General features: G+C 37.6%; 1 long non-coding RNA gene, 3 other non-coding genes and 1 pseudogene across 5 annotated transcripts; all 5 read left to right on the top strand.

The window, feature by feature from the left end:
* Positions 1-123: 123 nt before the first annotated feature.
* Positions 124-26,280, top strand: LOC104656471. Of its 2 annotated transcripts, XR_004057403.1 has the most exons (15): positions 124-246; positions 1,353-1,465; positions 1,779-1,911; positions 3,415-3,526; positions 6,460-6,549; positions 9,689-9,819; positions 11,003-11,118; positions 11,430-11,559; positions 12,693-12,898; positions 13,043-13,156; positions 15,245-15,375; positions 19,431-19,455; positions 21,216-21,321; positions 22,037-22,150; positions 22,830-26,280. It is a non-coding gene; the product is annotated as an uncharacterized LOC104656471 (long non-coding RNA). The 2 variants fall into 2 exon arrangements; XR_747130.2 differs by lacking the exons at positions 124-246; positions 1,353-1,465; positions 1,779-1,911; positions 3,415-3,526 and adding an exon at positions 4,448-4,545.
* On the top strand, positions 313-404 carry LOC115897945. The gene has a single exon (XR_004057719.1). It is a non-coding gene; the product is annotated as a small nucleolar RNA SNORD116 (small nucleolar RNA).
* On the top strand, positions 2,130-2,224 carry LOC115897946. Its single transcript, XR_004057720.1, has one exon. It is a non-coding gene; the product is annotated as a small nucleolar RNA SNORD116 (small nucleolar RNA).
* On the top strand, positions 4,190-4,281 carry LOC115897947. The gene has a single exon (XR_004057721.1). It is a non-coding gene; the product is annotated as a small nucleolar RNA SNORD116 (small nucleolar RNA).
* Positions 10,046-10,129, top strand: LOC115897948 (annotated as a pseudogene).
* Positions 26,281-27,691: the final 1,411 nt, after the last annotated feature.

The raw sequence follows: 27,691 nt of genomic DNA, 5'->3' as shown, positions 1-27,691 counted from the left end.
GTGGAACCAGCACAGATTTTCATATGAAAGTTATTTTTTTTAACCTCAAAAAGTGACAGAATGGAGTGTATCATGGAAAAGTCTGACATAAAAACCTCAAAATGTGATATTGGTAAGCATTTTGTCCTGAGAATACCAGCATTTCCTCTTAGGGGATCATGACGCTGCAGTGACCATGTGACCCTGGCTGTGCTCATCAACCTGGACTGGTCATTGACTGTGATGCTGGTCTCCATGCCTCCAAAGGTGACAGCTGTGTGCTCAGTGTCTGCCACATGTCTCAGGCTCAAGGTCCCTTTTATAAATGTGCCTGGATCGATGATGACTTAAAAATAGATCTCATCGGAATCTGAACAAAATGAGTGACCAAATCACTTCTGTGCCACTTCTGTGAGCTGAGGTCCAGCACAGGGGCCGTGCCATACAAACACGAGGAGGGCGTTCAGTTTGGTCAACACTGGTACCGAAACGGGCTGTGGAATTAGAAAACTAACCAGCTCACGTACAGTAGAGGAAATTATTGCACAGTTACCTACCAATATGTGGTTGGGGGTAAGATGGAGACTCTTCAAGTGCTTGGCTGGTGGCATCTATACACTGCAGTAACCAGACACTGGGGAGCCGGCACAGGAGTTACAGGATTTACAGGAAATTATTGTGCAAACCCATAAGCCATTCAGACATTTGTGTGAGCGCCCAGAATATTCTGGTTGATGATTTGTTGCTTGATGGCGAAGAGTTGTCAGCATTCAAAGACATCATGAGTTTTTACTTCTCATTTCCTTTTAAGTGAAATAATCGCATGGAAATTAAAGAATAAATATCTTATATGAAATATATGAAACATATGAAATATAAGATATTTGTATCATATAAGATATAAATATATGAAATCTTATATATTTTCATTTGATTGCCAACCCAGTCACAAGGATTGAAACAGCTGTTTCTTTTTTGTTTTCCCATCAACCAAGCAAGCTATTTAATACATGGTTCACTGCTGGTTTCCACTACGTGTTACAGCAAACATTTTTAGAAGTGGTATTTCAAATTCTTGGATTTTCACGTGGATTTCATTGTCTACTTTCATATGTCCTCCATGTGTGACCACTGTATTATTTAAAAGTTGTAATAAATGATTTTGAAGGGTATGTGCTGGAGGTACTTTGGGATAAATGTTTTAGAAAACATTATTTCCATACAATTTCAATCAAAGACGTGAGCATAATTGTTCTTCTTATACAGATGGTCCAATGAGTGTCTAATGTGAATTCTTATAACTGCTTATAACACAATAGTTCATTAAGCAAATTTTGTTTCACAACTTTCCTAATTTCCCCTGTACTCTGTAGATTGGGCGAGATAGAATTCCATGGAATTTCATTGCCAAACCAGTGTAGTGCGAATTTTGACATTTGTACCAGCTAATGTAGCTGTGAAGAAGCACACCAATACCACTTCTAAGGTAACATTCAATTTTTAGTGAATTTATTTTTGTGAGTTATTTTTATTCTTTTAAGTACTCAAGAATTTAGGTTCACAAAGAATTGGTTAATACTAACAGTTTCAGACATTAATGTTCTGATGAACTGAGGCATCAATCTCTTTTTTTAAAGATTTTGTTCTTTTCTCTACTTCAAATAACATGAAATGTCCAACAGGAGTCATGAGTTAGTGTATATTCCATATATGTTAATAGTGAAACATCCTATCTTATGCAAGGCTAAAAATTGTCCATGTATGCTTCTCAGATTCATATACATACTCTCTTCCAACAGCACAGCATAGACCAAGAACTGGGTTTCATATGGATGAATTTATTCTTCCTTTGAGGCAAGACAAGAAGGAAAGAAAGTATTGGGACTACTGCTGTCCTCCCATCCTCAAGGGCCAGTGGGAACTCTAATATTGGTAAGCCTTTTGTCCTGAGAATACCAACATTTCCTCTTAGGGAATCGTAACACTCTGGTAACCATGAGACTCTGGCTATGCTAGTCCACCATGGGCTGGTCATTGACTGTGATCCTGGTCTCCATGATTGAATAGTGTGGGTCGGTGTGTCTCAGTGACCAATGTGCTTAATGTCTGCCACATATCTCAGACTCAAGGTCCCTTTTATAAATGTGCCTGGATCGATGATGACTATAAAAAAAAGGATCTCATCGGAATCTGAACAAAATGAGTGACCAAATCATTTCTGTGCCACTTCTGTGAGCTGAGGTCCAGCACTGGGACCATGCCAGGCAAACATGAGGAGGGAGTGAGTTTACAGGGACTAGGGTATTGGAAAACTAACCTACCCATATATATTAGAGCAAATGGATTGTTCTCAGGTCTGTAAATATCCAACTGTGGTTTGACATAGCAAGTCTCTTTGTACTTGCTTGGCAGCATTTATGGAAACAGTTGGTAGACCCTGGGGAACCAGGACATAGTGAGACTCAAGGGATGTTATTACACCTACCCTTGAGCCATTCACATATTTGTCTGAGCTCACAGAATTTTCTGGTTGATGATCAATCTCTTGAGGGTAATGAGAGGGTCAACATCCAAATGCAAAGATAATAATGAGATTTTACTTTTTTTTGAGATGGAGTCTTATTCTGTTGCCCAGGCTGGAGTACAGTGACACAGTCTCGGCTCACTGCAACCTCCGTCTCCTGGGTTCAAGAGATTCTCCTGCCTCAGCTTCCCGAGTAGCTGGGATTACAGGTGCCCGCCACCACTCCTGGCTAATTTTTGTATTTGTAGTAGACATGGAGTTTCACCATATTGGCCAGGCTGGTCTCAAACTCCCGACCTCGGGTGATCCACCCACCACAGCCTCCCAAAGTGTTGGAATTACAGGCGTGAGCTACCATTCCTGGCCTTACTTTTTATTTTCAATTAAGTGAAACAATTACATGGAAATTGAAAAAAAAAAAAAAAGGTACTCTAAGTAGACTATTGTAGTGTATTTTAATTTTCTTGCCAATTCAGCCCCTAGGATTGCATCACTTGTTTTTTCTATTTTAATTTTTCTTATGAAAAAGCAAACCACTGTTTATATTTGAGTGCTGGTTTTAACACTATGGTGCCTCAAATAAACTTAGATTATATTTCAAATTCTTTTTTACATAGATTTCATTGGCTATATTCATATATCCTCAAAGGTTTCTGTTGTGTTTGAAGAGATATCCTAATTGTAATAAATGCTTTTGATTGGGGATGCCAGGGGAGCTTTGAGACTAATGTCTCATTTTTTAAAAAAAGTTTATATTGTATAATAGTCAAAGATGTACGAATAATTTTTCTTGTCATTCATTGGATAGTACAGTGAGTGTCTAGTGTGAACTCTTATATTCCCTTGTAAGTAAATATTCCATTTGGCAAATTTTGTTTCATAACTTCCCTAATTTCCTCTACACTTTGTAGATTGGGTGAGATACAATTCCATGAAATTTTACCACTGAACCAGTGAAGGGCTAATTTTGTCATTTGTACCAGTTAACTAATTTGGGAGGAAACAGAACAACACACTCCTGAGGTAGTATCCAATTTTTAGTAAATTCATTTTTATTATTTTTAAAACTGTCAGTGATTTGGTTTTGTGAACAATAGGTTAATACAGTGTTAGGAATTATTAATCTGATGCGCTATCTGAAGCATCAGTTTCCCTTAAGATTTTTTTCTTCTCTGTACTTTGGATAACATTTAAAACATTTCCAAGAGTTACAAATTAGTATATTTTCTATGCTGATTAATAATGAAACCTTTCGCCTTATACAAATTTTAAAAAATGCACGTGTGTGTGTGTGTGTGTGTGTGTGTGTATAAAATCGCTTCTCACAAGATGATGCAGACCAAAACTGCATTTAACATTTTATATGGCCAAGTTTATTGTTTCCTTATGTCGTAATATGATGGAAGGTAATGGGAATAATTCTGCTTCCTGTCCTTAGGGACCAGTAGGAATTTTCCCATGGTAAGCATTTTATCCTTAAAATACTGACATCCTGTTAAGAGATCATGACACTCCAATGACCATGGGACCCTGGCTATGCTAGTCCACCAGGGGGCTGACCATTGACAGTGTTCCTGGTCTCCATGATTAAATAGTGTGGGTCAGCATGTCCCAGGGTGACAGAAAGCTGTGTGATCAGTGTCTGTCACATATCTCAGACTCAAGGTTCCTTTTTAAAATGTGCCTGGATCGATGATGACTTAAAGATTGATCTAATTTAAATCTGAACAAAATGAGTGACCAAAACACTTCTGTACCACTTCTGTGAGCTGAGGTCCAGCACAGAGACCACTCCAGTCAAACGTGTTGCCTGGAGTTGGAACTAGTTGGTCAGTTAGAAGCAACCACAGGGGCTGGGGTATTTGAAAACCACTTGAGTGCATTTATTGGAGGAAATGAATTTTACATTTGTGTATAAAAATTCAATTGTAGGGTAAAATGGAAACTCTGACAGTTTGGTTGGCGGCATCTGTATACCATAGAAACAGAGCCTGGGAAAGCAGAACAGTGAGACCCAAGAGAAATGTTCCTGCCTATACTTGGTCTGTTCTCACATTTACCTGAACTACTGATTGACATTTTGAGGGTGATGAGATGGTCAGAATCCAAGGATATTATGAGTTTTTACTTCTTATTTATTTATTTATTTATTTATTTGGGGTGCATGTGCAGAACGTGCAGTTTTGTTACATTGGTATACATGTGCCATGGTGGTTTGCTACACCCATCAACCTATCATCTACATTAGGTATTTTTCCTAGTGCTATCCCTCCCATAGCCCCTGACCCGCCCACAGGCCCTGGTATGTGATGTTCCCCTCCCTGTGTCCATGTGTTCTCATTGTTCAACTCCCACTTATGAGTGAGAACATGTGGTGTTTGCTTTTCTGTTCTCATGTTAGTTTGCTGAAATGATGGTTTCAGCTTCATCCATGTCCCTGCAAAGGACATGAACTCATCCTTTTTTATGGCTGCATAGTATTCCATGGTGTATATGTCCCCCATTTTCTTTATCTAGTCTATCATTGATGGACATTTGGGTTGGTTCCAAGTCTTTGCTATTGTGAATAGTGCTGCAATAAACATATGTGTGCATGTGTCTTTATAGTACCATGATTTATAATCCTTTAGGTATATACTTAGTAATGGGGTTGCTGAATCAAATGGTATTTCCACTTCTAGATCCTAGAGGAATCACCACACTGTCTTCCACAATGGTTGAACTAATTTACACTCCCAACAACACTGTAAAAGTGTTCCTATTTCTCCACATCCTGTCCAGCATTTGTTGTTTTCCTGACTTTTTTAATGATCACCATTATAACTGGCATGAGATGGTGTCTCACTGTGGTTTTGATTTGCATTTCTCTAATGACCAGTGATGATGAGCCTTTTTTCATGTTTGTTGGCTGCATAAATGTCTTTTGTTTTATTTCTCATTTTATTAAAGTGAAGCAATTTCATGTGGTATCTTCCAAGTGTATTTTAATCAGTTGCCAACCCAGCTGCTAAGATCGAACCAGTTGTTTCTTTTGTTCTTCTCTTTTTTTTTCTATTAATTTAGCAAACAATTTCATATATAGTTTGCTGTCCTTCTCCATGGGCCTGCATCTTCAGCTTCAACTAACCATGGATTGAAAATATTTGACAAAAAATTGTATCGTTTCATCTGTACTGAACATGTACAATCTTTTTCTTTCTTTCTTTTTTTTTTTTTGACAGAGTTTCACTCTGTCGCCCAGGCTGGAATGCAGTGGCATGATCTCAGCTCACTACAACCTCTGCCCCCTGGGTTCAAGCGATTCTTCTACCTCAGCCTCCCAAATAGCTGGGATTACCGGCGCCCACCACCACGCCTGGCTAATTTTTGTGTTTTTAGTAGAGATGGGGTTTCACCATGCTGGCTGGGCTGGTCTCGAACTCCTGACTTCAAGTGATTGGCCTGCCTTGGTCTCCCAAAGTGCTGGGATTACAAGCGTGAGCCACTGTGCCCAGCCAAGTGCAGTGTTTTTCTTTGGTCATTATTCCCTAAAAAACGCAGTGTAACAGCTATTTACACAGTATTTACATTGTGTTCAGTATCATGAGTAATCTAGAAATGATTCCCTGCATATAGGAGGATGTACATAGGTTCTCTGACAATAGTGCACACTGTGTTCACTGTGTTTAAAGAAATATCCTAGCTATAGAATAAATAATTTTGAAGTCAGTGTGCTGAGAAAGCACTGACATGGATAGAAAATATTCTATCTGTGTAGAATAGAAAAATAGAATCGAATAGAAAAAATTCTATCTGTATCAGTCTGATCAAAGACGTGAGTATAGCCTTGTCATACATGTAGTCTAATGAATGTCTAAAGTTAATTCTCATAACTGCTTGTAACAGTATTTCATTTAGCAAATGTTGTTTCACAACTTTCCTAACTGCCCCTGTACCTTGTGGATTGGTTGTCACAGAATTCCGTGGACTTTAACCAGTGACGCGCTAATTTTGTCATTTGTACCAGCTAACTCATCTGGGAGGCAGCAAAACAGTATTCTCCTGAGGTAACATCCAACTTTTAGTAAATTTATTTTTGTGGTTTGTGTTTTTTTAAGTAATTGAGAATTTCATTAGATGTGCAAGGAGTCACTTAATACAAATAGTATTAGGCATTCAGTATTCTTATGAGATATCTGAGCCTTCAGTTTCTTTTAACATTTTACGTTTTCCTCAACTTTACATAACATCAGAAACATCCTCTAAGTGTAATAAAATTCTGATACTTTACATATAGTTACATAGTAAAGCCTCCTGTCTTATTTGAAAAATGAACATGTATACTCCTCATTCCCATGTATATAATCTCTTCCCACAGAATGAAGTGGACCAAGAACTGGGTTTCATACAGATGAATTTATTTTTTCCCCATGTGGAGACGTGAAGGAAAAGGATAGGGAGTTATTCTGCCTCCCACCCACAAGTCTCCATGGGAATTCTCACATGTTAAAAAGCATTTTGTCCTGAAAATAACATTTTTTCTTAGGGAATCAGGACACTCCAATGACAGTGAGACTCTGGCTATGCCAGTCAGCCATGGGCTGGTCATTGACTGTGATGCTGGTCTCCATGATTGAATATTGTGGGTCATTGGTGACAGATAGCTGTGTGCTCAGTGTCTGTCACATATCTCAGGTTCAAAGTCCCTTTTATAAATGTGACTGGATCATGATGACTTAAAAATAGATCTCAGAATCTGAGTGAAACGAGTGACCAAACAACCACTTCTGTGCCAGTTCTGTGAACTGAGGTCCAGCACAGGGACCATGCCAGGCAAACATGTGGAGAGAGTTCAGTTTGGTCAGCAGCTGGTACCAAAATGGCCCGTGGTATTGGAATACAAACCCACTCACATAGGTTACAGCACATGAATTGTACAGAGGTCTGTATGTGTTTGTATATATTTATATATGTTTGTGTACATATATCTTTGGGGATTATATGGCATTTCTTTCAGTGTTTGGCTGGCAGTGTCCATACTCTCATAGTAAACAGAACTACACAAGAGTAGAGGGAACGATGGGAAACGGTTTTGCCTACCCTAGAGTCTTTTACACATTTTTTTAGGTGCTATAATCTTGTGTGTGAGGTCAGTCTCTCAGGTTTATTAGGTGGACAGTGCAAAAGGTATTATGAGTTTGTATATTATTTATCTATTAAGTAAAGGAAATATTTGGAAATTGAAGAGTAGGTTTTATCTATTAAATAAAAGAATATATGGAAATTGAAGGGCACTTTCTATTTGTGGAAAGTCTTAATATTTTAATTTCCTTATTGACCTTATCACAAAAATTGGAATTTAAGTTTTGCCTGTCACTCAAAGAGAAGCTCTTTAGACATTTGATTGAGGGATTCTAGTAGATGCTATAGTAAACATTTCTAATTGTAAAATGATTAAATTTTCAATTCATGGAGTTTTATGTGGATTTCATTGCCTGATATTCATTTTTTTTATCAGTGAGTTTCGTAGATGTTTAAAGGGAGATCCTAGTTTTATTGTGTGATGCTAACGGAGGCCTTTGGTCTTAGAAAACTGACTTTCAGTACTACCCATTTCCAGGGAGTGAGCATAATTTTTATTCTCGTACCATGTGGGCAAGTGAAGATCTATGGTTTATTTCCTATAACCCATCATTAGTAATTATGAAAGTAAGAAAGTTGACAAATGAAACTCTTTTTTTTTTTTTTTTTCTCTGTTCTTTTTTTTTTTTTTTTTTTTTTAACCTTTTTTTTTTTTTATTATACTTTAAGTTCTAGGGTACATGTGCATAACGTGCAGGTTTGTTACATATGTATACTTATGCCATGTTGGGGTGCTGCACCCATCAACTCGTCAGCACCCATCAATTCATCATTTATATCATGTATAACTCCCCAATGCAATCCCTCCCTCCTCCCCCCTCCCCCCTCCCCATGATAGACCCCAGTGTGTGATGTTCCCCTTCCCGAGTCCAAGTGATCTCATTGTTCAGTTCCCACCTATGAGTGAGAACATGCGGTGTTTGGTTTTCTCTTCTCAAACAAATATACGAGAAAAAAACAAACAACCCCATCAAAAAGTGGGGAAAGGATATGAACAGACATTTCTCAAAAGAAGATATTCATACAGCCAACAGACACATGAAAAAATGCTCATCATCACTGGCCATCAGAGAAATGCAAATCAAAACCACAATGAGATACCATCTCACACCAGTTAGAATGGCAATCATTAAGAAGTCAGGAAACAACAGGTGTTGGAGAGGATGTGGAGAAATAGGAACACTTTTACACTGTTGGTGGGATTGTAAACTAGTTCAACCATTATGGAAAAGAGTATGGCAATTCCTCAAGGATCTAGAACTAGATGTACCATATGACCCAGCCATCCCACTACTGGGTATATACCCAAAGGATTATAAATTAGTCTACTACAAAGACACATGTACACGTATGTTTATTGCGGCACTATTCACAATAGCAAAGACTTGGAATCAACCCAAATGTCCATCTGTGACAGACTGGATTAAGAAAATGTGGCACATATACACCATGGAATACTATGCAGCCATAAAAAAGGATGAGTTTGCGTCCTTTGTAGGGACATGGATGCAGCTGGAAACCATCATTCTTAGCAAACTATCACATGAAACTCTTTTAATTATGAGGGTTTCGTTTGTCAACTTCTTTACTTCCTCATTGTGCTTCGCATATTGGAGGTAATACTGGAATTGCATGGAATTCCTACTGCTGCTCCACTAACCTGCTGATTTTGTCACATGTACCAGATTCCTTGTCTAGCAATGAAAACAATACACTTCAGAGGTAATATTGCAATTTTTAGTAAGTGCATTTGTCCTGGGTGAGTTCTATTATTTTATTTTCGCAAGTAAGATTAGAATTGGTTTTTCAAGCAGTCCGTTAATCCACATGGTGTGAGGCCCTAATAATCTGGTTAGTCATCTGAGGTTTCTGTGTCCTTTGTCCAGTATTTTTATACTTCCTCTGTTTTCAGATAACATTAGAATACCCTACCAGCGAAATAATTTAGTATATTTTATGTACTTGTGCATAGTAAACCTGTTGTATATGTACACTATTTGCATGGTTGGCAAATGTACGTTTGCACTTTTTATTTTTCTAGAATTTTTTTTCTATTTTTCAAAGGTTAATGTGGACGAAGAAATAGATTTCATGTAAAAGAGTTTATTCCTTCTACTTGAGGTGTGACATGAAGGAAAGTAATGGAAATAATTCTGCCTTCCCATTCTCAAGGGCCAGGGGGAATTCTAATATTGGTAAGCATTTTGTCCTGAAAGCACAGACATTCTTCTTCGGGAGTCATGACACTCCCATGACAGTGAGACCCTGGCTCTTCTGGTCTGCCATGAGGCTGGTCACTGGCTGTGATGCTGGTCTCTGTAATTGAATAACATGAGTTGGCAAGTCCCCAGGTTACAGAAAGATGTATGTTCAGTGTCTGCCACATATCTCAGACTCAAGGTCCCTTTTATAAATGTGCCTTGATCGATGATGACTTAAAAAAAATGGAAACCTTGGAAATGTGAACCAAACGAGTGACCAGGACACTTCCGTGAGCTGAGGTCCAGCACAGGGACCATACCAGACAAACACATGGAGGGCGTTCAGTTTGGTCAGCAACTGCTACCAAAACTAACCCATCCGCATATATTAGAGCAGATAGATGAATTGTACAGAGGCCTGTGTGTCTTTGGGGATTACATGACAATGATTTAAGTGCATGGCTGGCAGCATTCAAACCCCTAGTAATCAGACTCTGTGGTACCAGTGTCCGAGGAGTGAGCATTGTAGAACTAGCTGTGCCAGCGCTCAAGTCATTCACACTATTTGCGTAGATGTCACAACATTCTTAGTGAGGATCAGCATGTATAGGTATGTTATGTAGTCAATTAGAAAGAAATTATCAGTCTTTGCTTGTTATTTATTCTTTCACCAAAAGAAATATGTGAAAATCGAAGAGTGGGTTGTATTCATGGGATTATCTTACTACCTGCTGGAATTTGCTTGCTAACTCAGTCTCAAGGATTAGAACAGCATTTGTTTTTCTTTTTCCTGTCACTCAGGGAGCAATTTTCTAAACATTAGATGACAGATTAAATTAGATGCTTCATTAAACATTTTAATGTGAAATAATGAAGTTTCTAATTCTAGGGATTTTAGGTGGATATTGTTGGCTAATAGGTATATTCCTTCATTGAGTCTTTGTATATTTAAGAGAGATTCTAATGTTAGTAATACTCAGGGGGCCTTTGGCCTTTGAGACCAAAATCTTGGAAACATTGATTTTCTATACTCACCCTGTTCCAAGCAACAAGCAGATTTTTTGGTTATGGGGATAGTCAAGTGACTATGGCTAATGAATTACAAACTGTTGTCAGGAATCATTCAGTTGGGAAGGTTTTGTTTCAAAACTCCTGTAATGTCCCGTGTGCCTTGCAGAACAGAAGTGATTTGGGAATTGCATGGAATTCTCACTGCCATCCCAAAGAAATGCTGATCTTGTCACTCTTACCTGTTCCGTTGCCTGGGGCAGAACAAAAAGATGCACTTCAAAGGTAACATCCAAGTTTGAATAAATTTACTTTTTATGGCTTATTTTGTAATTTTTTCTGTAGTCAAGTAGGTAATAGGTTTTGTGAATGATCTGTTAATAACAGTGTGAGGCATTAATTATCTGTTGAATCATCCGAAGCTTTCATTATCCTTTATTTCCAATTCTCCCTTTTCATTAATACGAAAAACCTCCTAGTAGAGTTATGTTAGTATATCTGATATTAATATACATAACAAACCCTCCCTTCTTGTGCATGTTTGACAAATGGATATACATACTTACCATCTTCCCATATTTGTACTGTTTTCACAGATCGGCATGAACCAAGAACTGGGTTTCATATGAAATATTTTACTCTGTCCTCTTGAGATGTGACATGAAGAAAAGTATTGAGAATATTTCTATCACCTCATCTTCAAGAATCAGTAGGAATTCTCCCATGGTAAGCATTGTGTCCTGAAAATACTGGCATTCCTCTTAGGAGATTGTGACACTCCAGTGACTTTGAGACCCTGGCCATGCTTGTGGGCCATTGGCCAGTCATTGACTGTGATGCCCGTCTCCATAATTGGATGAATAGTTTGGGTCAGTGTACCCCAAGCTAATGGAAAGCTGTGTGCTCAGTGTCTGCCACATATCCTGGATTGACGAAGATTTAAAAGAATAAAACAAGAGTCTCACTGAAAACAATGAGTAACCAAAGCACTTCTGTGAGCTGCGGTCCAGCACACAGGACAGGCAAACGTGGAGGGATGTGGATGGTCAGTGCCCATAGGGACCGGGGTATTTGGAAGCTAATCTGCCTGCGTATGTTGGAGGAAATGAATTGTACAGTCGTCTATAAATATCCCATTTTTTAATAAAATGGCTATTCCTTTGGTGCTTTGCTGGTAGCATCCATCCACTGGTAGTAAATAGACCCTGGAAAACCAGCACATATGTGGTGAGACCCCATGAGATATGATTGTGCCTCCCTTAGAGCCATCCATACTGTTATCTCGGATGTGACAGTCTTTTGAGTGAGAGCACTTTACTAAGGTCATTTAGATCATCAGTTCCAAAGATGGCGTGGGTCTTATCAATTAATTGTTTTAGGTAGAGGTAATATCTGGAGAATTAAAGAGTGATTTCTAACCGTGAGAATATTTTAGAGTTTGTTTAAATTTGCTTGCTAACCCAGTCCCAAGAATTCTGACCTTTTTTTCTGTCTGCATAAAGCAATATTCTAGACATTTGAGTGATTCAAGTAGATGTTGTGAGATGATGACATTTCCAGTCCTTGGAATGTTATGTGGATTTTATTAGCTAATCTTCATATTTCATCAGTGGATTTTCCTATGCATGTTAAGGGAGATCCTTGTTAATTGATGTCTAGGTGGACTTCAGGGTTAACCTGAACAGGTCTTGGGAAAAGGACTTTAAACATTCTCCTGTTCTGTGGAATAAGTATACTTTTTTCTGGCCGTACACTTTGTCAATGAGTATGTATCATAATTGCTCATAAATTCTTATCAGGAACCATTCGATGTGGAAGATTTCTTTCTCAACTTCTCTAATTTCCCCTGTGGTTTGCAGGTTCCCTGTGATACTAGAGTTGCATGGATTTTTAATCTTTACACCAATGAAGATCAGAGGCAAACAGTGCCCTTTATTTAGAAATTTGCATTTGTCACTGATAACTGTAATAATTGATTTTGTTGAAAAGTCTGGGAAATGAAGATCTGATATGTCACTTTTACCAGCTTCCTCAACTGAGAAAGAATACAATGAAACATGCTGAGGTAACACCTAATTTTTGGTAGTTTTTTTTCCTGGGTTATTACTGTTTTAAGTATTTAGGAATTTAACGGGTTCTATATGGAGTCAGTTAATTATAAGATCTTAATCTGGTGAGTCATCTGAGACTTCTGTTTGTTCTTTTCCAGAATTTTTGTGCTTTCTCAGTCTTGCTAATGATCTTTCTGTGGGCATGAAGCATGGAGAGTGCCAGAGAGGCTGATCCTCAACAGTGACAGCGGAAAGTTGGGTGCGACCAAGAGGTATGCGGTGCCCAAATGCCACTAGGTCCTTAGCAGTACCACCTGGTGAGCATCACGCTGAGAGCTGAGAGCAGGTGGGAAGCAGCTCATGGTGAGAGGGTTCAGAGGCTGCCTTTCCCTCTCTGCACACTGCCCAGTTCTTCTAGTCACATATCCTGGGACAGTACCGTACCTGTGTGTGTCCTGCCTGCATTGCTGTGACCAGTTTGAGTGGAATCAGGTACGGTGTAGCTCTGGGCAGCTTCTGCAAATTGCCACGCTCCCACTCTCAAGCAGGTTGAGTGCTATGAGTGATTTTTAGACCATTGTTTCTTTATTCCCTTCTTTTTGTGACTACTTCTTCCCCAATCCGTTGGGTGACCTTTGAAGGTAAGGTAATCCTGAGGTGGTTGAATTGATGGAAATGCTATGCATTGTTGTGAATGGAATGTTCACCAGGCCAACATTGTCTTGGAACTTTGAGCAAACTGATAGTCCGGTTGCACATTTGATTTGTCTGGCAGCAAATGTTGGACAGTATTTGGACTGATGGAAGCTAGAGACGAGCACGTTGACTGTTGTTGAATAACACTGGAAGCATCCTAGGAGAGCAGTGTATTAGCGAATTTAATGGTACAGAAAGTGAATCCTACTGTCTTGTGCTTGATGGACCAGCAGACACATGTGCGTGTATTGTTCTCATGTTTCTACATGTTTACCCTATTCCCACAGGTCAACAAAGACAAGGCACCTAGCCTCACATGAAACTTTATTCCTTTCCCTTGAGATGTGACATGACAGAAAATGTCAGAAATGATTTTTCCATCCCATCCTCAGGGTCCAGTGGGAATTAATTTTACCATTACACCCTCAAGGGCCAGGCCAGGTTGCTCAGTGTTTTGTCACTAAAATATTGCCCTTTTTTGGGGATTATGAAATACTCCATAAGGCACTGTCTGTGCTGGGCAGCATGGAGCCTGGGTCATTGCTGTGTTGGGGGCTGGTCTCCATGACTTAATAGGGTGGATCAGTGTCCCAGAGAAGTATACTCCAGAGTGCTCATTTTCGTTCATGTTTCTGAGGCAAAACAGTGCCCCTTTTTAGAAGTTTGCACGTGTCGCTGGTAACTGTAATAATTGATCTTGTTGAAAAACCTAGGAAAACTATGAGTTAAATAATAACTCCTCTGAACATGAGGTCCAGCACAGTTACCTGCCCTAAACAAACTATATAGAAGGAGAGTTCAGTTTGTTCAGCTGTATGGTCCCAGCAAGGACTATGGTACTGGAAAACTAACCAGCTTGCATGCACTAGAGAAACTGAATTGGACAGTGTCCTGTAGGTACCCAGTTTGGAGATGAAATTGCAACTCTGAGTTCTTGATTGGCAACATAAATATGTTGATAGTAGACAGACCCTGGGGAATCAGCACCTGAGTTGTGTAATTGTGGAAAATAGCTATACCTACACTTGAGCCATTCACACTTTTGTTGGAGCTACAATAATCTTCTAAGTCACGCTTGCTCTCTTGAGGGCAGTAAGATGGTCAGAATCCAAGGAGATTTGGGGTTTTCACTTTCCATTTCTCTCTTAAGTGAAAAAAGTTATGAACTGAAAAATAGGTATTACTTATGTAATCCTCGTAGTATAATTGAATTTGCTTGCCAAGCAGTCACTGGGGTTTCATCAGTTTCTCTGTCTTTCATTTTTCTCATCAGCTGAGAGAGTAATTTGGTGTGCACAGAAGCACTGTCTTCAGCTACATGCTGCATTAAACATTCCTAGATGTGAAGTGATTAAATTTCCAAGTTTTTAAAACGTGGATTTTTCTGGCCACTTCTGTGTCCCTTCCGTGGGTTTCCAGTGGATTTAAGGAGAGAGCCTAGTCATCGTGAACGGTGGTGTGTTGGGTATGCTGAGGAAACTTTGAGACCAGTGTTTCTGAAAACAGTTATTTCTACTCTGTCATGTTTCAAGTACCAAGTATCGTTCTTGTCATACGGGTGGTCCAGTGAACATCTCTGGCGAAGTCCTTACAACCAATCTCTTGTTACAAAATATTCCATTAGGAATGTTTTGTTTCTCAGCTCCCTGATTTCCCCTTTATAGACTGGAAGTGATGTTGGTGGAAGACAACACTTTGCCGCTTGGAATTCTCACCTCCACACCAAAGAAGGACTGTTTTTGTCATTTGCACCAGCTTCTTTCTCCAGGAAAGATCAAAACGATGCACTCCAAGGGTAACATCCAGTTTTTAATACGTGTAATTTCCTGGATTATTTTTGTTGTGTTATTAAATAACTTAGAATTGTTTTTACAAAGTCTGTTGAACCAAACAGTGTAAGGCATTAATAACCTGGTGAGTTATTCGAGGCCTCTTTTCCTCTCCTGGAATTTTTGCACAATTTATATTTTGAATAATGTCAGAGACATCCCAGTAGAGTAATAAATTAGTACATTTTATATGCAGATACACAGTGAAGCCTCCTTTCTTATGCATGTTTGACAATTGGACATGTATATTTCTCATCTTCCCATATTTTTACTCCATTTCCACAGGTCCACGTAGACCAAAATGTGGATGTCATATGAAAGAGTTGAAACATTCCCCTTGAAATACGAGAGGAAGTATCAGAAATAATTACACCATTCCATGCTCACAGACCAGTGGGAATTCTCACAGTAAACATTTTGTCCAGGAAATACTGTATTCTTCTTAGGGAATTATAACATTCTAATGATAATGGTAGTCAGCCATGTGGCTGGATCATTTTTCCTGTATCCTGGTCCCTGTGACTTAGTGTGGTCATGGTGTCATTGTGTCCAAGACAGAATCGTTAGTGTGTAGTGTTGTCTGCTATCTCAGACTCACAGTCCCTTTTATAAACATGGCTGGATTGATGATGACTTAAAAATCTTTTGGAAATCTGGACTATCTGAGCAATAGAATTGCTTCTTTGAAGTTGATTTCAAGTCATATAAAAGGCCATGTTACACATATATTGTTAATCTGAGGGAGGTTGTGATCATTTAAGTTGTATTTTATAAACACTAGGACCACCAGTAAGAAAACAGTTCAAAAAATATTAAAAGAGCAACCAAAGAATTAAAATAGGATAACGAAAAGATCTGTTTAACACAAAATAAGGTAGTTAACAATGAACAGAGGAACTAATAGGACATAAGACATGTAGAAAACAGGAAAATGACAGACATAAAACCAGCCATATGACAATTGTATCAAATTTTTAAAAGAGATTAGGAGATTCTGTTGTTTTTTAAACATGAACAACTATATATTGTCTACAAAAGAGACACTTTAGAACAAAAGATACAAATAGTTTGAAAGTAAAAGATGGAAAAAGCTATATCCAGCGAATCCAGAAGAGAGCAGAAGTGGCTATTCTGACATCAGAATAAAGAGACTTTAAGATAAAGTATTGCTAGAGAGGAAGAAGGATAGTATTTAATGATAGAAGGGTTAATTAATATGGAATATGTAACAATTATAATCATATCAGCACTAACAGCACTGCCCAAAGTTCCATACGCTGAAAACTAACATGATTGAGGGGATCAATAGGCGGTTCAGCAATAATAACTTTTGTTCATAGCCTCTTAATCACTGGTAAGTCAATTAGGTAGAGCATCATTGAGGTTACAAGATACTTCAGCAATATTATCAACCAGTTTGACCTGAGATGATAGATAGATAGATAGATAGATAGATAGATAGATAGATAGATAGATAGATAGATAGGGAAAACTCCACCCAACAACAGAAATACAAATTATTTTCAAGCACACCTGGAACATTCACCAGGATAGAGTATATGTTAGGCTATAAAACTGTACTCAATAAATTTAAGATTGAAACTATGTAGAGTATGTTGTGTGACCATAGAGGAACTAAATTAGAAGTCAACACAAATAAATTTGGAGGTCACAAAATATTTGGAAATTAATACACTTTACAGAGCCCATTGGTCAAAAATCTGTAAAAAGAAACTAGAAAGTCCAGGGGTGGTGGCTCACACCTGTAATTCCAGCACTTTGGGAGGCCTTGGTGGGCACATCACTTGAGGCCAGGAGTTCAAGACCAACCTAGGCAATATGGCAAAACCCCATCTCTACAAGAAATACAAAAAATGAATTGAGCATGGTGGTGCGTCCCTGTAGTACTCAGGAGGCTAAGATAGGAGAATCACTCAAGACCAGCAGGTAGAAGCTGCATTGAACCAAGATTGCGCCACTGCACTCCAGTCTGGGTGACAAAATGAGACCCTGTCTAAAAAATAAAAATAAAAAATAGAAAGAATCTGGAAAACATCTTGCTTAGAATGTGATACAACTAAGGACATGCTTAGACGGATATTTATAGTTTTAAATAACTGTATCAGGAAAAAAAGGGAAGATAAATAAATGATACAAGCTTCCACCTTAAACAAGAAAAAGACTAAACTAGAAGACGAAATCCAAAGCAAACAGAAGGAAGGAAGCGATAGGGATTTGAGCAAAAATTGATGACATAAAAAAACAGACAAAATACAGAGAAAAATTCGTGAAACCAAAAGTTGGGTCTGTGCAGAGATTTGTGAAATTGACAATCCTTTAGCTAGACTGACACAGATCGTTAGAATTAGGAATGATGAAGGCCGGGCGCGGTGGCTCAAGCCTGTAATCCCAGCACTTTGGGAGGCCGAGACGGGCGGATCACGAGGTCAGGAGATCGAGACCATCCTGGCTAACACGGTGAAACCCCGTCTCTACTAAAGAAATACAAAAACTTAGCCGGGCGATGTGGCGGGCGCCTGTAGTCCCAGCTACTTGGGAGGCTGAGGCGAGAGAATGGCGTAAACCCGGGAGGAGGAGCTTGCAGTGAGCTGAGATCCGGCCACTGCACTCCAGCCTGGGAGACAGAGCAAGACTCCGTCTCAAAAAAAAAAAAAAAAAAAAAAAAAAAATTAGGAATGATGGAGAGGACATCACTACTGACCCTATAGATTGGATCAGGAATGTTGCTCTTTGCTGCATTGTACTTTCTTGAGGGGAGAGCTATGAAGGAAAACAAAATTCTCATTGCACTTACAACAACACAGCATTGACATTTGGATTCTCACTGGCTTCACTGCCCGTATCTGTGAGGTTCCCAGAAGATCCCATAGCAATGTCATTCATTCTAAATTTATCTCTGGGCTACTCTGGGAACACTGTCTGTGGGTTAGCCCTGCTCTGCAAGGAGCAGTAGAAATAAATAAATATATATATATATATTTTTTGAGACTTAGTCTTGCTCTATCGCCCAGACTGGGGTGCAGTGGCGCAATGTTGGCTCACTGCAACCTCTGCCTCCAGGGTTCAAGCGATTCTCCTGCCTCAGCCTCCCGAGTAGCTGGGATTACAGGCACGTGCCACCACACACTACTAATTTTTGTGTTTTTTTAGAGGCAGGGTTTCACCACGTGGGCCAGGCTGGTCTCAAACTCCTGACCTCAGGTGATCTGCCCTCCTTGGCCTCCCAGAGTGCTGGGATTACTGGCATGAGCCACTGTGCCTGGCAACTGTTTGTAGCCAGTGGGGAATTGTTTTAATTTTGGGAAGCCTCTTGTAATCAAATCATGTATCAACATTAATCACATGGTAAGTGCTCCATGGTTTTCATTCCTAAAGATTCTAGGATGTTTGACATTTCTCTGCTTAGCTTATGGCAGAAAGGTATTGGGTATCAAGAATGTTTGAACAGTTTCTCCTTTTTGGGAATGAAGATGATATTGGGCTAGAATTGAGATGTATGATTGAAAGAATGTCCCTGAGGCCTGAGCAGTGTGCCCTTTTGGGTATGGACATTGGAAGAATGTAGTGAATTCTTATAATTTTATGTTGCCTTGGCATCCATCCTGAATATAAGTTTAGCTTTCTTATACTAGAAGCAAGGCTTACTCACCTTTGCATAGTTTCCAGTTCTACACCTCCTCCTCGTTCCTCAGTGTGGTTGGTCCAGATAGCTGCCTTATCCAACTGCCTCCTTTGGACCACTTCACCATGGGACAGCTTGATGCAATCTATCTGACAAGCCCCTTGAACCCCACACCCCTTATGGAGCCAGTGTCTGCCTCCCAGTCACAGTGTGACCCCAGGGAACTCATACCTGCTTGCTTTAGACCCACCACTTAGAAGTCTCCATAGAAAACCTGTTTGAATAGTACCCTTGACCCAGTAAGGGCATTGGCCCATGGGTGTCTCTCTTTCTCTCTCCGTCTCTCTCACTCCCTGACCTCTGCGTGTGGACTCCCAGGCATGCCATGTACCCCTCAGGACCTGTAAGTAATTCTATCTTTGTTTTTATCTTATATCTCTTCTAATCATTGAAAGGGTGCTCTCTATCTTGAAGATACTATATTAAATAAAATGAGAACTTGACCCTAACACAGTTAGTGACAGGCTGAAACATGCTGATTGCACTCTTTATCCATTTAGTGATTTTTCTCAAGTTACTGCACACCATGTATTATCAACATAATTGATATTATGGAATGGAATTATAAAACACTTTTGCCACAGAAAGTTCTATTGGACACAGATTATCTAGAGCTACTACATGTATGCTATTCTATGATAAAAGATGTAGATGTGATAAAAAACATTTATAAAATATAAAAACATTTATAAAATATCTGTCTTAGAAATGTTAGCTAAAATTATTTTGGGAAAAGTATGTTTGAAAATAGAATTGTAAGCTACCACATTTTGATAAGTATTTCTAAATTTGTTTATTAACTTATCAGGAGACAGCAGAATGAAGTAAAGAAAACAGTAACCTTGTATCAATATGTTTTTATTCAGAAGACGAATGCATGTTTTAACTATTGTATGTTTTTGGCTTCACTTTTTTTGTAAAGTTAAAACTTTACACTTTTACATAAATCTGTAATTTCAAGATATCTTAATGGTTGACAGGGACAGGACAATTGAAAACCTGTAAATATATTTGGTAAAATTTATGATGCATTGTTTTGCAGATGGCTTCAGAGAGTATTAGCACATCTGTTTGAGATGTGCACAGTTTTACATTTGTCCCTTAGGTAATCAACAAGGCTGAGATCAGTAAATCACATGTAAACCACTGTATAGTTATGAGGCTATTCTGAATAGAGATATATCATTTTATCATATCTAGACTTTCTAGTTATATTAATGCTGTTGAAAATGATTTTGTATTACATGCTTTCTTCCAAATCATAGATCAAGATATTTTATTTATGTATGTCTTTTTAATGAAGAGTGGTTAGGATAGTCCTGATTATTGCACATAAACATTGCCTTTCACTAGATTATTGTTTGGGGGCAAATTTTAGACTGTTGTTTTAAAAAAGAGTAGCTTAGTTTAATCTACCCTTTCCAGATACTTAGAAATTATTGAAATGTATTTTTTTGTAAAGATGGTCTTATAAAAATTGTTGAGCTAGAAACATGTCCTTCACCAGTGGAATCCTTAGAAGGTTTCCTTGGGCTTCACTGGGTGGTAATAGACCATGATCGTATTGCTCTGTATATAATGGTGTAAGTTTTGTTTTATAACACTTAGTCTTAATAGATTGGGAATATTTTATCTTACTAATGTAATCATTAGCTGGCCACTCTCTATGTCCATTGGACCTTACAGAGTAAAGGGAGGGCAGTGCATATTTGAAGCCTGTGTACGTGACACACAAAGGGCTTAGCAACATCCATGTTTTCCCAGCACAGGATACCTATACTTCCTGAATGTTTCATTGTTAAATTTGTGTGTGTGTGTGTGTGTGTGTGTGTGTGTGTGGTTTATATGAACATACAGATGTATGTATTTTAGATGCATTTTTTTTCTCTTTTTCTTTTATGTCAAGTGATGATAGAGCCTAGAAGGGAAGCAAAACTGTCCATGCCCTTGCCTTGACTTTCAAATCTGATAAAAACAACATTTATAAAATATCTGTCTTAGAAATATTAGCTGAAATTATATTGGGGAAAGTATGTTTGAAAATAGAATTGTAAGCTACCACATCGTGATAAATATTACTAAATGTGTTTATTGACTTGTCAGGAAGCAAGAGAATGAATTAAAGAAAACTCCAGAGAATGAGCTGACAGCGTACTCCCTGGTCAGTGGCTCTCCATGCCTACCTGTGGTTTCTTGGACACCCTTGCAGGTATGTGGGCAGGGAACTGCACATTTATAGGAAACAGGCCTAGGATGGAAGGAGTTGATACATACTGCTCTTCTTGAGTTTGATGACATTTGGTTCCAGTTAAATAGCATGAAAACCCGTCTGATAGCCAGCTGAGGGTGGATACCGTTCTGGGGAGTTAAAGGCGAGTGGTCACAACAGGTCTTCCTCGGCAATCCGAGCCCAAAACTGAATCTGCCTCCGTAAAACCATTATGTTTCAGCTCTTTATTTGTATGATTGATTCATCCAGAGGACTTTTAATTTCTTATGTCCAGATATTTTTTCAGTTCATTTTTTGTGATACAAGCACCTTGTGGATTGCCTGTCATAGAACAGGTTCTCAATAAACTTTTATTGATAAAAGATATATAAGTAGATTGTCTTGGTAATTTTGTGAGTAACCTGACCAACTAAGCAGTAGAAGACAAATGATTTTAAAACAGAGACATAACTTTCAGTGGGGTTCAGGTGATCTAGTCGGGTCTGGAGATGCGCAAGAGAGAAGGTCCCTGATGCAATGTGCTGACATTGAAATGTGTAGTTATGGACTGGATGGTTATGGTTTCAGAACTATGTTAATTTAAATGAATATAAAAGAGTAGCAGAGAAGGAATTTCCAGATTCCAGCTGCATTGCTTGTTTCATTGGAAGTGGTGTTTCTCTTTTTTTCTTTTCTTTTTTTTTTTTCACCTCAGAAGATGACTTCCTGGGAACTCTTCTGAGAGTGAATGTTACCAGCAAATTCCCAAAACAACACCCCTTAGACAAAAGCCTCCTCACCTATGCATTGCCTAGGCCACCCACTAAAGGTAAGGTGTTAAAGTAGTCCTTGCTTTCTAGGAGAAGCCATGTCTTAGTAGAAATTGAGCTGTTAATTTTCTGAATATTGATGATGTTTGATTACATTCTAATTGATTCTGAGATTGCACATTATGTTAAGAGATGCAGCTTTTCTTAATATACCTTCGTGGCTTTTCTGCATCTCAGTATATGTACTGTTAATAGGAAGGATTTCCTTAACTTCTGTCATCTAATAAACCGAACTCCTTCATGGTTTGATCCATTGTGATGCTAGAAAATGGTTGTACGTAGGAGACACAGTAGCTTCTCCATAACCGTTAGACTGGAAGGTTGACAAACTGGTCTGAAGTAACTGATGAAATAAATGAATGACCTAGAGCTTTAAGAAACCAGAGGGGAAGAGAGAGACATGCAACCCGAGGCTGTTGATGGCTATCACTTTTTAGGCCAGTGAAAGGAGAAAAAGCAGCACCAGTATCTGGCATGTTTGACATCAGGAAGTTTTAATGTCATTGTTTTGGCCTCATCATGGACTCAGGTGCTAGAAATGAGGTTTTCTCTGTGTACTGTGGGTGTATTTGTTCTAGCACAAGTAGGGGGAAGATGAAAGAGGAATTTCATACCCCCATGACTCCTTAGGAAATGTGTTTCTCACCTTTGCCACTTTTCCCCACTGTGTCCTTGCAGGTGATGGCCACAAAGAGGTGGATTTGTTGAGTTGGTGCCATTCCTTCTACTGCCAGCTTCACCAAAACAATGATACAGTCTTCCTTATGCATGGGGACTCTTCTCTTTCCTGTGTTGCAGTGGATACCTCCTGCAGATAAGAAATGCTTAACTGAGAAATGCTCATGTTGGGATATCATCGATGAGACTTTAATTGGGGCATGGTGACTGTTTCCCTTGCTGCCACTTGACTCAATCCCAGGAGCCTCAGTAGAGGATAAAATATTACACAAGATGCTCAAAATGGTGGAATTGCTCAGTGCTCCCATAAATATACATTTATAATTTTCATTTGCCACATGGTAAACTGAAAAATACAGAATATATTAAAAAGAAACTCTGCATGACTTTTTTCAAAAATTCAAAGCATATTTAAATAATATATAAATTAAATGCCCTCCTCTCTTCCAATTCTGTCCCTATAGTTTTCCTCTATTAAGTGAACTACATGCATTCTTTTAGTGGATAGATGCACACAAATACACAAGCCATTTTGGGGAAGGATCCAGCAGTGTGGCCATATTGTAACACATTTTTCTGCAAATTACCTCTTTCATTTAACAGCCCTCATTCAATGGCCTTTTTCTTTTTCAGTAATACATACACATCTGTGTCATTTGTTGAATGACGACATGAATGTTTTGTAGATGAAATATAATTAAATGTTTTAAGCATTTCTCACTCATAGATATTTATGTTAGCACCAAATTTCTGTGCAATGAACCTCCCTATATATCAATAATTTTGCATTTGTCTATAATATCATAATAAATTACTTATCAGTTGAATTACTGGGATTAAGTATGTGCACACTTCATATTTTGAAAATTATTGCAAGATTGCCTTCAAAAATGTGGTTAACAACTTTATCCTCCAATGGCAATGAATGAGATTGCCAGCTTTCCTACAACCTCACAGACAATGGATTTTATAAATATTTAAAATTTTTGCCAATGTGATCACCCAAACTATTGTCTTAAATTGTATTTTTTTTGTTTTTGAGTTTGGTCATTTTTTCATGTTTGTTAGCCATCTGTATTTTTTAATTTCCTCTTTATGTCCAATTTTGTGGGTGGGAGGAGGATTTAGTCTCTTCCTGATTGCGAAGAGCTCATTTACTATTTCGGGAAATAAGATTTGGATTGTCAACCATTACAGCTATTTTTTACACACTTTTTAACTTTGTTTTTGTTATAAGAATGTGTATGATTGTTATATGTCCAAGTATAACCATGTTCGCTTTTATGGCTTCTGAGTTTCATGTCATTTTTGGAAAGATATATATACTGAGTCCATAAAACCCTTCACCTATGTTAAATTCTAATTATTTTGTGTTTTTTTAATTCAAATTCTTAAATCATGAGAAATTTTTTTGTTTTGAAATCTTAAAGTTGCCAAGTTACTTGCCATTACTTGCGATTATTTGCCAATAATTGCCCATTTATCTGTACTGCCATCTTGCGCATACGCTGTACTCTCATCTGTGACTGGCTCCATTTTTGTTCTGTGGATTTGTGTGTCTCTTCTTCTGCCTCCTGTCTCATGTGTCTTCTCGTTGGAAGAAATTACAGTTTAGACTGCAATTTCATCAACTTTAATAAATCAATTGAGGGGAGAATGGTTTTTAAAAATATTAAGTAAGTCTTCGTATCCAAGGACAAGGTATGTCTTTTCATATTCAATAATTTTAATTACTGTTAATATTTTCACTTTGGTGATGGGAGTTTTTCTTTTAATTTGCTTTCTTGTTCATTTTTTGTATCTGAAGTTTTTGTTTTGTTTTGTTTTGTTTTGGGGGTAAGTGGTCACCTTACTGTTTCTTGTTGCTTTTCAGATTTTTTCAAAGTATAGACTAAATCCTTTGCAAATATTTAAAGTTTTTTATTTCCCCCCTTCATATTGATCCTGATTTTAGTTACGTTGACAAAGTCCACAGACTGTTACTATCAGCAGAACACTTGAACAGTTATGGAAATACTACCCACCCTTGATTTAATCAGGGTTTAATGGTATGCTGCTTTGGTTTGACTGGCACATTGTTGCTGGTCATTTTCTCCCAAAGACCACCAGAAAGAGCTATGATCAAGCAAAGCTGAGTTTGTTAAACTTACCTGCAGCAAGGGAAAACACCACCTTGATAGGGTTTAATAATGTTTCAAAATCAAGAAATGAGGCTTTGGGGTCTGGGCAGGGAACTAATTAGAAATGGGCAAAATTTGTCATGCAATACTTTAAGATTGGTGGGAAAGTGAGATGAGGTTCTTAATGTGAGGGTTGATGGTCAAATCATTTTCTAGGTGAGCTGTTTGCCTGTAGAAAGCTGTTATCAATGATAGAAGAACTATTTGCCTAGATAAGCAAACTGAATTTATTTATTGGTTCACAGTTTTATCTTGCTGGGCAGGACTCTGCTGGGGGTGGTATCAGGTCATATTCCCAATAGGTAAGTTATTTTGATGTGGGTGGTCTTAATCATCAATGTGTAAAATGCTGATTTTTAAGTGCGAAATACTTTGTCTACTATGTTAGGAAAGTCTCCCACCTTTTATATTTTGTAAGGAATTTTAATCAAAACCAGGTGGTAGATATAATCAAATTTTTTTTGCAGAATCTGTTTTACTGTTCTTTTTAAAGACTTTTATCACTGTGAATGAATTTACTGTTATTGCAGCTTCCTTTTATTCCTTGAATGAACAGACCCTACTGGTTTTTAAAATGTTTTATTCTTTTAATTTACTACTTAATCGTAGGTATTTTAATTTGATTTGGAATTTTTACAAGTATACGACTAAGTGAAATTGATCTGTGATTTTTCTTTTTTGTGCTATTTTTGTCATGTTTTGGTATCAGATATTCTGGTTGTGTTAATCATTTTGAGGATTTTCTTATACTGTGTTCTAGAGTGGGTAAAAAAGCTCTCATCTCACTATCAGTGTTTAAGTGAACATATCAATGAAATCATCTGGACTCTCCTTTGGTTTTGGTGGTTTGGAGTTAGAAGAGAGGCTATCTAGAAGTTTTTTTTTTTCTTTTCCTTTTTTTTGTATGGTTATTGCTTATTCTTTGTTTTGTGTCTTAAATATAACCTGTGTTATCTTAGCAAATCACATTTCATACAGATTTTCAAACACATTAGCATTAACTTATACAGTGTTCTTTCATCATTCTATTAAATTTCTCTTGTTTCAATTATGTATTCATTTTCATTCCAGTTGTAGTTATTTCTGCCATGCCTTTGTTAATGAATAAGTTTAACTAGTGGATGTTTAGCATCACTAGCTTTCCCCTTCCCTCCCCTCAATCAGGTCTTTGGTATAATTTATCAGGTATTTTTTAAGGTTCTAATTTACTAATATATATTGGTTCTGTATTCTTTTATTTCTTTTCCTAATAAATTCTTAAACATGTGTAATACATTCATATTCACTTGTTCTTGGCAATGAAAGATTTACCCCGCTGTGCATTTTATAAAACTTTTCATTATGAACATATTGTAAACATACATTGTATAAGGAGAAGAGAACAGTGAACTAGCACATACAAGGAACTGGAACTGGTTCCATCATTATCAACATTTTGCCATATTTACTTTATGTTAATTTTAAGTATTTTCAAATAAGCTAGAGAAATAATAACACTTATTATTCTTCTATAAACATTTTTACAATTTTATTTTTAAATGTGTATGTATACATAGTCATATGCTTTTATACTATTCCATAACTTTATAGCATATGTAATATATAAATATTTTAATATTTCTGATTATTACATATCCATAGATGTGGAGCTTCCCTGTTTGTAATGACTTATATTTTTCCATAAGTAAAATTTACATAGTTAAATGCATTGACATATAGTAATTGTATAATTCAGTAAGTTTTCTTAAAAGTGAATCCTATCCCATTCAGAAGACAGAATATTTTTATTACTTGAGAACCTACCCTACCGCCTCTTTACAACCAAGCACCTTCTCAAAAAAACAATGTTGTGATTTCTACAATCACAGATAAATTTTGCCTCTTTTGAAATTAATATAAATGGAATCACACAGTGTGTGTCTGGCTTCTTCCACTCATCATAATCATGTTGAGATTTATCCGTGCTATTCCCTGTATGAGCAGTTTTAAAAATTTTTTATAGTTGTAATATTTCTCTAAATGGTCATATTGCAGTTTGTTTATCTCTTCTCTTGTTGATGGACACCTGAGTAGTTTCTAGATTTTAGCTGTTTTGAATGTTAGCAGATCTCTTATGTAAATACCTAAAAATTGAATTTTTTGCTTAACTTAAAGAAAACTGCTAGAGAGTCTTCTAAGGAAGTGGACAGTTTTCACACTCTCAACCAGTGATATGAGATTTTTAGTTGCTGTCCATTTTTGCCAACATTGGAAATTGTCAGTCTTACCTGTTAACTGGGTGTGAGCTGACATTTTGTTGTGACTTCAATTTGAAATTTGACCGCTTAAGAAGGCAACCAGTTTTTCATGAAGTTATCCAATTGTAAATCTTCTGTAGTAAAATTTGTGTATTTTTCCTAACTTTTGAATTACGATTTTGAAATAATTTTGGACTTACAGGAAATTTGCAAAAATAGTAGAGTTCCTGTGTATTCTGTACCCAGCTTTCTGGATGTTAGCATTTTATATAATCATTATTATGACATTACATACAATGATTGAAATCAGGAAATTAATATAATACTATCAACCAATCTGCAGACCATATTCAGGTCTTTCCAGTTATCCTACTAATGTCCTTTTTATCTAGTCCAGGATCCAATTCAAGATCCCTTATTGCATTTATCTGGCATGTTTCCTTTG

Source organism: Rhinopithecus roxellana, chromosome 5 (genome assembly GCF_007565055.1).
Source record: "Rhinopithecus roxellana isolate Shanxi Qingling chromosome 5, ASM756505v1, whole genome shotgun sequence".
Lineage (NCBI taxonomy): Eukaryota > Metazoa > Chordata > Mammalia > Primates > Cercopithecidae > Rhinopithecus > Rhinopithecus roxellana.
This window is presented reverse-complemented; position numbering and strand designations above follow the sequence as displayed.